Source organism: Triticum aestivum, chromosome 2B (genome assembly GCF_018294505.1).
Source record: "Triticum aestivum cultivar Chinese Spring chromosome 2B, IWGSC CS RefSeq v2.1, whole genome shotgun sequence".
In the NCBI taxonomy this organism is placed as follows: domain Eukaryota; kingdom Viridiplantae; phylum Streptophyta; class Magnoliopsida; order Poales; family Poaceae; genus Triticum; species Triticum aestivum.
The window spans coordinates 26,442,380-26,452,609 of record NC_057798.1 but is presented as its reverse complement, the minus strand read 5'-3'; the positions used below and the strand labels follow the sequence as shown (position 1 = coordinate 26,452,609).

General features: G+C 51.5%; 1 pseudogene; it reads right to left on the bottom strand.

The window, feature by feature from the left end:
• Positions 1 to 6,029: 6,029 nt before the first annotated feature.
• LOC123038822 (probable indole-3-acetic acid-amido synthetase GH3.9) lies at positions 6,030 to 9,501 on the bottom strand (annotated as a pseudogene).
• Between the last annotated feature and the right edge of the window lie 729 nt (positions 9,502 to 10,230).

Here is a 10,230-nt window from a genome sequence, read left to right as displayed (position 1 = left end):
TTGATCCCAATGTCACAAGAAGAGGCAATCACGTTACGCACAGGGTTAAGCGGGTTTTAGTTAATTTAGTTTGAAATTCTCTATAACCGGATGTTATAAATTTCCAAGTCGTCCGTAACCATGGAACGGCTTTTTGGAAGATTTAACTATGCATGGGTGCTCCAACTCATCCATTATAAACGATCACATGCATACGTCGAAAACCTCAACAAAGTGTTGCCACGAAGCATCGTATGAGTATTAGCGACAGTTGCCTATTGGCAGAATATAAAACCGCCAAGGGTTGTGTCCATGAAACATCTCCGAAATCCTATTTTGTACTAGTGTTGGGTGCTAGTGCTAGTCAAAAAGGAAAGGGGCAACTTGAGATTATCGAATGGGCTATTCCCTCCGTTTTTCTATATAAGGTCACTATCATATTCTTTAGATATCTAGAAAACAAATCCAACTAATAAGTATTAGGATTAATTATGTGAAAAATCTTGCATGTTCTGAATTAATTAAATATGATGCATGTGGTGCTGCTTTCTCAATAGTTGCATGCAATGTTTACATTTAAGCACCATCGTACGAGGCAAAAATCTAATTAATCCCTCTTTGGATGAGATAGTGGCCATATATACATGCAAATTGTATTTTTGATAATCGCCTTGTCATCCACAAGGTCAATGTGAATGACGACCATACGTTGAATCGTTGACAGCAATGTAGTTAGTATAAGATAAGACCGTATGCTGCGGGCAGGTACCTCTTGTAAGCAAGCATATGTATAGACGGGCAGTTAAATTAAGTATGAAAAGCATATATACTTTTTCCATAAAAATGATAAATGAAAGCATATATGTATTATATACTTCCTCTGTTTCTAAATATAAGTCTTTCTAGAAATTTCAATATAGACTTCATACGAAGCAAAATGAGTGAATCTACACTCTAACCTAAAGTCTATATACGTCTGTATGTAGTCCATATTGAAATATTTAGAAAGATTTATATTTAGAAACGGAGGGAGTAGAGTGCAGTGCATGTAGTTGGCACCGGCGACAGTACAGTCGCCCACCGAAAGGTGGTGGCGTGAATTGAAAGATTAACATGCGATGGAGACCAAAGATAGTGAGAGTAGTGGTAGTAGTAATAGAAGTAGTAATGAATCATAGTTAATCACACATCACAATCGAACAGTTGTGGTTGGTGGCGAGGTGAGACATGGCTAATCAACTAGCGGGCGTTGAAAATGACATATGGTTGAAATTAGCCAAACCATTTGGCATGTAGTCAAATGCAGTAGTTATTTGGTTGCGACTTGTACCTCGTGTCACGGCAGGAATGGTTGGCCTGAGATGTTGGGGCCATGCATGCACTGCTTTTCGCTTTCAGTGAGACTTCATTGGAATTCACGGAGTTTCAGCAATTTCATTAGGACACTGGAATTCAAATATATACATTTATAAAAAATCAAAATTTCTGTTGAAAGTAAACATTTTTGCCCTTTAGCTGAAATGCAAACCACATAAGTAGTATCTTCGTGATATTAATATATTTCCTTTATAAAAAAATTGAAATACAAACCAAAATCAATGAAATTAACTGAATTTTCATATAGTTGCCAATTTTTTTAAAACTGAAACTAAGAGCAACTCCAACCAGCCGACCCGAACGGACGGCAATTTTGTCCCTTTTCTATCCGTTTGGGTCAGCCCGACAGACACCCATGTCCGCTTTCGCGTTTGGGTCGGCGCTTACACCCAATGCTGGTCTGACCCATTTTTCAGTGCGCGCACAAAAAAATAAAGAGCACAAATATTTTGAAAATAAAAAACGTTAATTAAACATTAATGCCGGCCACAAAGGCCGGCGAGAGTCCACGAGTCCACTTTTACATTAAGTTAAAACATTAAATAAAGCTAAAAACTAGGACGAAGTGCGCTGCCCTAGGCGTCCTCGTCGTCGTCGGAGTAGATGAGGTCGATGAGCATCGGCACCGGGCCAGCCCAGGGCACGACGAGGGGCGGCAGCGGGGAGCCATGCCGCACGTCGCAGACGCCGCGCTTCCTGGGCTTCTCGTGCTCGGACGCGAACTACCAAGCGGGAGAGTTGGATGCGTAGGTAGGGTCGCGGCGCTGCTCCTGCGTCAGCAGCTGCTGTCGGCGCCGCACCTCCTCCACGTGCGCCCGTGCCGACCGCGGTGCCGCCGGCACTGGGATCTTCTCCGGATCCAAGTGCTAGTCATGTGGCAGCGTCACATTGGGATATGGGAGGGGGACGCGGTGCTCCCAGTGCCACTTCGCCTGGTACACTGGGAAGTTGATGCGCTGCCGAGACCGGCGGAGGTGGGGGGAAGGGGCGGTGGGGGCCTTGCCCTTGCCCTTGCTGGAGAAGAAGCCCATGGCGGTGGCTAGGGTTTGTCGTCGACGGGGAGCACACTGGGTGGCGAGATGGGGACGGGGGCGTCTGGAAGCGGATGAGGACGCCCCCCACCGCACGTTCAGATTAAAAAGGGCTGGCCGCCGTCGCTGACACGTGGGCTGTGGTCGGCAGTCGTCATTAATAAAGATGACCGCGGTAGTTGGGCGGCCGACGCATTTCAGCCGAAAATGAAACCACGCGGACGCGATGCGGACACGTATTGGGAATGGGTCAGTGCTTTAGGCTAGCACTTTTGTCCGCAACGACCCAAACAGACGGCGGCGGACGAAATGGGTACGTGTGTTGGAGTTGCTCTAAAAACTGCCCGTACCGATTCCAAGATGATTTACAAGATTCAGCCGACTCCGCGACCTGAGCACGGCATCCTCTGTAGGTATGTTTGTTCAGGATGGATATGCTCTCTCGATCAATTGCCACTTGTCGCATGTTCAAAGTGCACGTCACTGCCATCGCCTCCTCCATTCCTCTCCATGAGATCATGGAAAGCAGAGGCAAATAGGCCACGAGCCCACGGCAAGTTGAACCACTGGATTCGCGCCGGCCGTTGACGTACGGCCAAACGCACCCGCGCGCGCTGCGATTTGACACCTCGGTGGTGACCTCCACACTACACATGGCGAATGGACATGGTAGGCTATAAAATCCATGGCCACTGGATGCGTACACCTACTTGGCATATGGCGCCGCCAAGCTCCCGCCAAGCAGTCCCGCTGCTTCTGCTTCTCCTGCTGCAGCTCTCTGCCGCCGTCGCGTCCTTCTCCGGCTACAGCTACTACAGCTTCCCGGTGTTCGACGGCAAGGCGACCACCGACGGCGTCGTGGTGGCCACCAACTCCTCCATGCTGGCACCGGCCACGTTCCTCTTCGACGCGCAGATCTTCCCGGAGTTCAACCAGTCCGAGGGCTTCGTGCTCCTCTACCGCCCCGTCGCGCTCTGGCGCGTCGCCCCGGACGACGACGACGTCCGCGAGGAGGCGTCCTTCAACACGACCTTCACGGTGGACGTGGACGGCGGCGGCTCAGACGCCGTGTCGTTCGTGGTGCTCCTCGACAGCTTCCCGCCGCTCAACAGCAGGAACGAGAGGCACGGGCCCCGCCGCGGAACGAACGGCTCGGCCTTGCCCGCCGCCTTGCTGAGCGCCACCAACGGCCTCTTTGCCGTTGAGGTCAGCACGGTGAGCTCGTACGGGCCGCGGCCACCGCCCGGCGTCGGCCTGAACGTGACCATCACGCCCAACCGTTCGTCGTTGGGTGCCGACACCACCCAGCTCGCCATGCGGATCGAGTACGACGCCGCCGCGCACCGCCTCTCGGTCTACGCCCATGACGCGGCTGCCGGCGACCCGCCCGTCAACGACACAGAAGCTCTCCTCGACGCGCCGCTGGACCTCGCCGACCGCCTGCCCACCCAGGCTGCGCTGGTGGGGTTCTTTGCCTCCACGGTCCGGGACCTCGTCGTGGGCGTGCATGACTGGGAACTGACCGTGGACGCACTCCCCGACGACGCGGACGGCGGGACACGACGTCAAAAGGACGATCAGAGCACGTCACCGTCGTCGTCGTCGTGGCTGGTGATACTGCTGGCGGTGCTCGGGTCGGCGGCCGCCGCGGGCTTGGCCGTCTTCTCCGTGATGGTGTACCTCGTGGTGACCAGGGGCCGGGCGGTGGACATGCAGGTGCAGCAGTGCTACAAGGACTATTTCGCGAGGATGCCACGCTGATGGATGGATCCAATGCGTTGGGTTGAGTGCAGACATGGATGGACCCAGGATCAGGATGCCACAAGAATCAATTGGTGAAAGAGATTTAGCTCGCAGTTATTCAACATTTGGCGTCAGAAGAATTCTGTTAGTTTCAAACTTTCAACGGGTATCAACCTGTCCATCGAATTAGCCCTTGTACATTTTTTTTGCGAAAATTAGGCCTTGTACATGTATACATATGAATTATTTATTTAGGCATAAAACTGTTACTCGAACTAAGTGTATCTTTATGGTAGAACCAATCCACCAGAATTCAAGTCCCTACTCATGGCACTGGTGCTCTGACTTCGTAAGTCTCAAAATATTGTGTCGGTTAAGTATTTCAAAGATGACAAAGATACTCATAGGCTAGTGTGTGTTAAAAAAAGGTATACATCAAATTTTTGCATGCCCGTGCCCATCCGGTTGTTCTGCTTAAAAAAACTATCATTGCTTAATTGTTGTTAGTTAATGTTCTCCCCATCTGTCGTTGGCCCCTTCCTCTCCCGCAAATGCAATAGTGGGCTACAAGTTGCTTACATGGTATTTTGCCTATATAAAAAAGAGAGGCCATCCTCATTTATTGGTCTCTTTGTATTTGTGTCAAATTTTAACCATAGATTTAACTAAAAAATAACAATGCATGTCATAAAAAATTATACCATTCAGAACTATGTTTAAACATGAATCCAACGATATAATTTTTGGTGACGTGCATTAATATTTTGTTATTTAAATTTATGGTCAAATTTTGATACAAAATACGACAGGAAGCAATAAACCAGGACAATGGTAGTAAAAAAGGAAGAGGGTATGCAAAATTCAAGCTCTACACGTGCTCCAAATAAGACAAGTGAATGAGAGAAAATAGAAACAGAGAAAGTGAATAAATCATTAACCTAAGTTTGCTTTTTATAGAAAGGGCATAAAGGCCGACTTCAAATTAATGAAACCATCAACCGAATAGGGGATACATTGTTGTTGCACACAAGGATATATACTTGATACAAGAAGGAAATGTAGGTAGCTAGAACAAAGATGCTAACTAGGGTAGGCCACACATAGCTGCCACCGAAGAAAACAAGATCAAGTCAAAGATGAACTCCATGCCGAAAAGGATTAGCGTGTGCAGAGGCCGTAGAGACGCACCAGACGAAGGGTGATAGGAATACCAACACAGAGATGAGCAATGTCGCAAAACTCAGGATAGCCAGGCCGGGGACGGAGGAGAGACCACCATATCTCCTCGCACGTTACCGATGAGGGGACCTTATCTTCGCTCGCCCAACACTGGAGCACCATCACCACCCAGCAACCCCACAACGCCGCCGAATAATGAACCACAAAAACTAGAGCGGGAAGGCGACCTCGCACCCACCACCGTTGACATCCAACAGAAAACTGGAAGCACATCAACACCACTCCACCCATCCCAAGGTTGCTTCTTCAAGAAGATCACGACGCTGGAGCTCCGTCGTCGCTCGGCAGCACCCAACCAAGGTTTTCACCCGGGATAAGGGGAAGTGGGAATCGAGGGGCCCCTCAGGAGGGAAAATGGGGCCGGAGACATCGTCAACGTCGAGGTCGACCAAGGGTTTTCCCCTCCTAGGTCTCCCCTACCATGCCCATAGGCCGGCCCGAACAAGGGACCTAGAGACGGTGCGCCGGGATCCAGATGTAGCGCAGCAGCTGGAGCAGACCACACCGTGAGGAGCCACGGCCGCCCACGCGAAGGGGAGGGCCAGTCAACACCCGCGGTGCCACCCGCCAGACACGGTCGATTCCGCTGTCACACCCAGGGCCGCCGCCTCAGCATACCAAACCTCCTCGGCGAGACACAGGGCAGTAGAGACCTCACTGCTATACCTTCGACCGCAGCCGCGCGAGGACGCCGGCGACCAGCTGGGGTGGCGGCGGGCAGGTGAAGGAGGGAGAGGGAATGAGGGACTCGAGGGGCCGACGCGAGAGGGCATTAACCTAAGTTTGTTAGTCCATCAAACCCGTAATAGTCTTTCCGTTGGCCTAGCGGTCCAGAGGCCAGCGACAGCATGCACATGATGCGTTGGCACTCGCACTATCAGCAACCTCGGGCCAACCAATCCTGCCATGACACGAGACACTACAAGCTACTCCCTCCGTAAACTAATATAAGAGCGTTTAGAATACTAAATTAGTAATCTAAACGCTCTTATATTAGTTTACAGAGGGAGTAGCTAGTACTAGTAGCAAACAACGGGAGACATTATTAACCGGCTACGAGCCACGCACCAATTAATTTCCAGTCAACTATGGATATGTGCCAAAGGAACCCTAATATGCTTTATTTGACTAGACGCCAAATGGAAGGGCTGATTTCATGCACGTCATTCTCAGCACCGGCTACTTGATTAGCTTATCTCTAATCACCAACCGCAATTGGACGTGATGCATGATTAACAATGTTTTAAGTACCGTATAAATTCCTTCTCCACCGCCACCTTTCGGCTACGGGACACAATTAGTGTCGTCAACGCTGTTCAATTTAGCCAAGCACTCCATCCTTCTTCCCGCCCACCGAAGTCGCCCCTTGCTAGTTGCCGCCGCCGGCCTAGGCTCATCTACAGCCGCAAACACCTGATCCGGTCCCTCAAAGGTCCACGAGGCGGCTGGGTTCGTCTGCGGGCTCTATCGGGTATCCCTCATTTTGCTGTGTTACTTATGTCCATGCAACTTAAATCGTCCATAATTCACATTAAATTAGTTATCTGACAACCAAAATAACAAGTTCTCATCGGCTGGACATTACTTAAACATAAGAAGAAACTATATTAAACGGAGAAGGGCGGAGGAAATTACCATGTAGGCGCCGTAGCCGGACGGTCATCGTTGTTCGCGCTGGATCCTTCGCTGACATTCGAGGCGTCATTTGACGAGATCGGCCCGGCCAGCCTCCAGAGCAACTGCTCTTGCTCCTCAGTGTGCCGCTGCGCCTTGCCTTTGCCGTCACCTGAGCCGTTGCGTCGCGCTCCGACAGCTCGATGGCGAGCCGGAGTGCTTTGGCATTCTTGCACCGGAGCCGCCGACCGGTTGTCGGCGACGGGGATGAAGAGCTAGTTGGGCGACCATCGAAGCCCAAACCGACGACTGCATGGCCGTCCTCGCTCCCCCGTCCTGTCAGGCAGATATCATTCTCACATTCTCATTCTCAAGAGAAGTGCGTGGTAGCTAGCACACTACGTACTGTACTACACATGCATGCTAGCCTACACGGTCCAACATGCATGCCAGACCACGGACTACACATTGTCCTCAACAGATGTGCCGTCGTAGCGCGTACAATGTGTTTGCTTAATAGGAGCCACATGCATACATGCATGACACTAGCTAGCTACCTGCCACACCACGGTCACACCTGAATGATCAGTGCATCCTGGAATCGACTGGACCGCACCATGCATATGCGTTGGCACCGGCAGTCCTAGTAGTCTCGGCCGGCCAGGCCGACCAATCCGGCCATGACACGAGATACAACTAGCTAGCAAGCGAATAACTATGTATGTCCCTAGTTGACCACACGCCAAATTGTATGGCTAATTTGATGCGTGTCATTTTCAACGCCCGGTAGCTAGTTGATTAGCTTCGAGTGACTATCTCTCACCACCAACCATACGTAACAATGTTCCAAGCAGTACCGCTATCTTTCGTCTCCACCGCCACCTTTCGGCCACGGCCAACAACGTCGTCAACTCTATCCAATATCGCCAACTTCATACATATACTTTCATACTAGGAGAGCCGTAGCAGCAGCAGAACGCCATGCATCCACGTCGATATGCTGAATGTTCGGTCCACGTGGTGGCCACGGATTTGAGTAGCACATCGGATCAGGTCGATGGCTGATGTGTAAGGTGGCGTAGCCATTGGGGAAAGATGTCAAACCCTAGCCAGAATATATGCGCGGGTCAGTGGCAAGTGCGTTAGGCCGCACTACGTCGCAAATATAAAATGCATAAATGTCAACGGCGCGAACCCTTTACTACTTTCCCGTGGGCTCATGGCCTATTTGTCTTCCCTTAGAGCATCCACACCCAGACCTCTTAAATTGAATAGGTGGACGTACGCAGAACCACTGATCGGATTGCACCGGACTCTTCAAACACGTCAGTGATGTCCGGCATGCCTCATACTCAGCCCATATATGTGGTGATTTTTTACAAAAAATGATTTTTACATTAAAAAAATTGTTTTTGTATATTTATATTTGACAAGAAAATCTAAAAGATTTATCCTAGATTCTAGATAGAAAACTTTGCTACGCTGCAAAGGTTTGAACTTCAAAATATGTTTTATGTGAGAGAAACAAAAAAGAAAAATGTGTTTGCACGAATCGCGATGCGCAGAATGGATGGCTAGATAGAGAGGGCCCCGGTGTAGCTGTGCTATTTTATATTTTCGGCAGCTCGGCCTCGTCTGTTTTGTCCGTCTCGATGGAGAGCACGGCGTCTTGGCGGCGCACGAACTGGAACTGCGGCGCGGCGTTGTGGAAGCCGGACACGCGGAGCACGTCGCCCACGCGGTACCAGTTCAGCCCGGTATAGGTGGTGACCACCACCTCGTACTCCCGCCCGGCCTCCACGCAGGCGAGGTCCACGAGCTGGCTCGCGTCCTCCTCGCCGGTGGTCTTGTTCACGGGGAGGAACTCGAAGTAGGCCACGTTGGGCATGATGGTGTAGGACACCTCAGACGGGTCGCACAGCGGGCGGAGGTTGATGCCGAAGTAGCACTCCGAGGACGCGTACGAGGTGGACACCATGGGCAGGCCGCCGCCGTAGTGTTCTAGGGCCGGGACGTACTGAGCCATGGCACCGGTGACGACGACGTCGAGGTACCTCGTGTTCGGCCAGATCCGCGTGACGATGCCAGCCAAGTCACCCTTGCAGCACTCTTGCCGAATGAGCCGGGCGAGCTCGGGGTCCGACCCGCGGACGACGCCCGCGACGGCCTCGCGCACCAACGTGTCGGTGACGCGCGGACTGAGCGCGCCGGCCTCGATGTCAGCGGCGAGCTGCTCCCAGTTGAGGTGGAGGAAGCGGATGGCGCGCAGGAGGCTGGCGGCGAACACGGCGCCGATGCGGAGCACGTCGTGGCGCTGGCACAGGCCGCACACCATCTGCGCGTACATGCTCTGGAACGCGTCCGCGCAGAGCACGGCCGCCCTCGGGCTCGTGTAGTGGCGCTCTAAGGCGGGCTTGAAAATCTCGCTCTTGTAAACGCTGGTCAGGGCCGGCCACGCCGTCAGCCCACTGGGCGTCTTCGTCTCCGGCTTCACGAACATGAAGTAGAGCTCCTTCCCCTTGTCAGCCCTCATCCTTGATGGGGAAGTGCCTACAAGTTTACATTCATGGAGAAAAAACGTATAACTCAGTGTGCTTTACAAGTTTATTCATGGAGAAAAACGTCTAACTCAGCGTGCTAACTCAGTGTGCTTTTTAAAGGTTCCATACTCATGTCTCATTAAGGAAATGTTCACATATCTACTTGAGTCATTAATGAAGATAGATAAATCCACTGCTAGCAACGACACCTACACACATCACCATGTATGTTTACCAATGCGTTTGTTGCTCGTTTTTTATGGCTTGTCAACAGTATTTTAGTCACTCTACATTTCGAAGAAAGTTCCATGTGTCAGATGATTCATAATCGAGTTAATTGCACGTTGGTACCACACTTGCGCACCTACTCACGAATCAGTACCACTACTCGTGCATGTCGCAGTTCAGTACCAACTCAGGGCCTAAGTGATGCATAACGGGCTGACAGCCGTATAAGTGAGTATTGACCATGTATCTGACAGACCGGGCCCACCTGTCAGGTGACACGGTGGCCAATCGGCGCGTGCCCGGTACGCCGACTAGGACGAGGCCGGTGCGGTCGGTTACATGGGCTCGGTCGGACTCGTCTCACTCTCGCTCGACCTCACTCTCGCTCGACCTCACTCTCGCTCGACCTCACTCTCACTCTCTCTCTCCCTCCTCTCTCCGATTCGCCGCCGCCCGCCGCCGCCGCCACCTCAACCGGC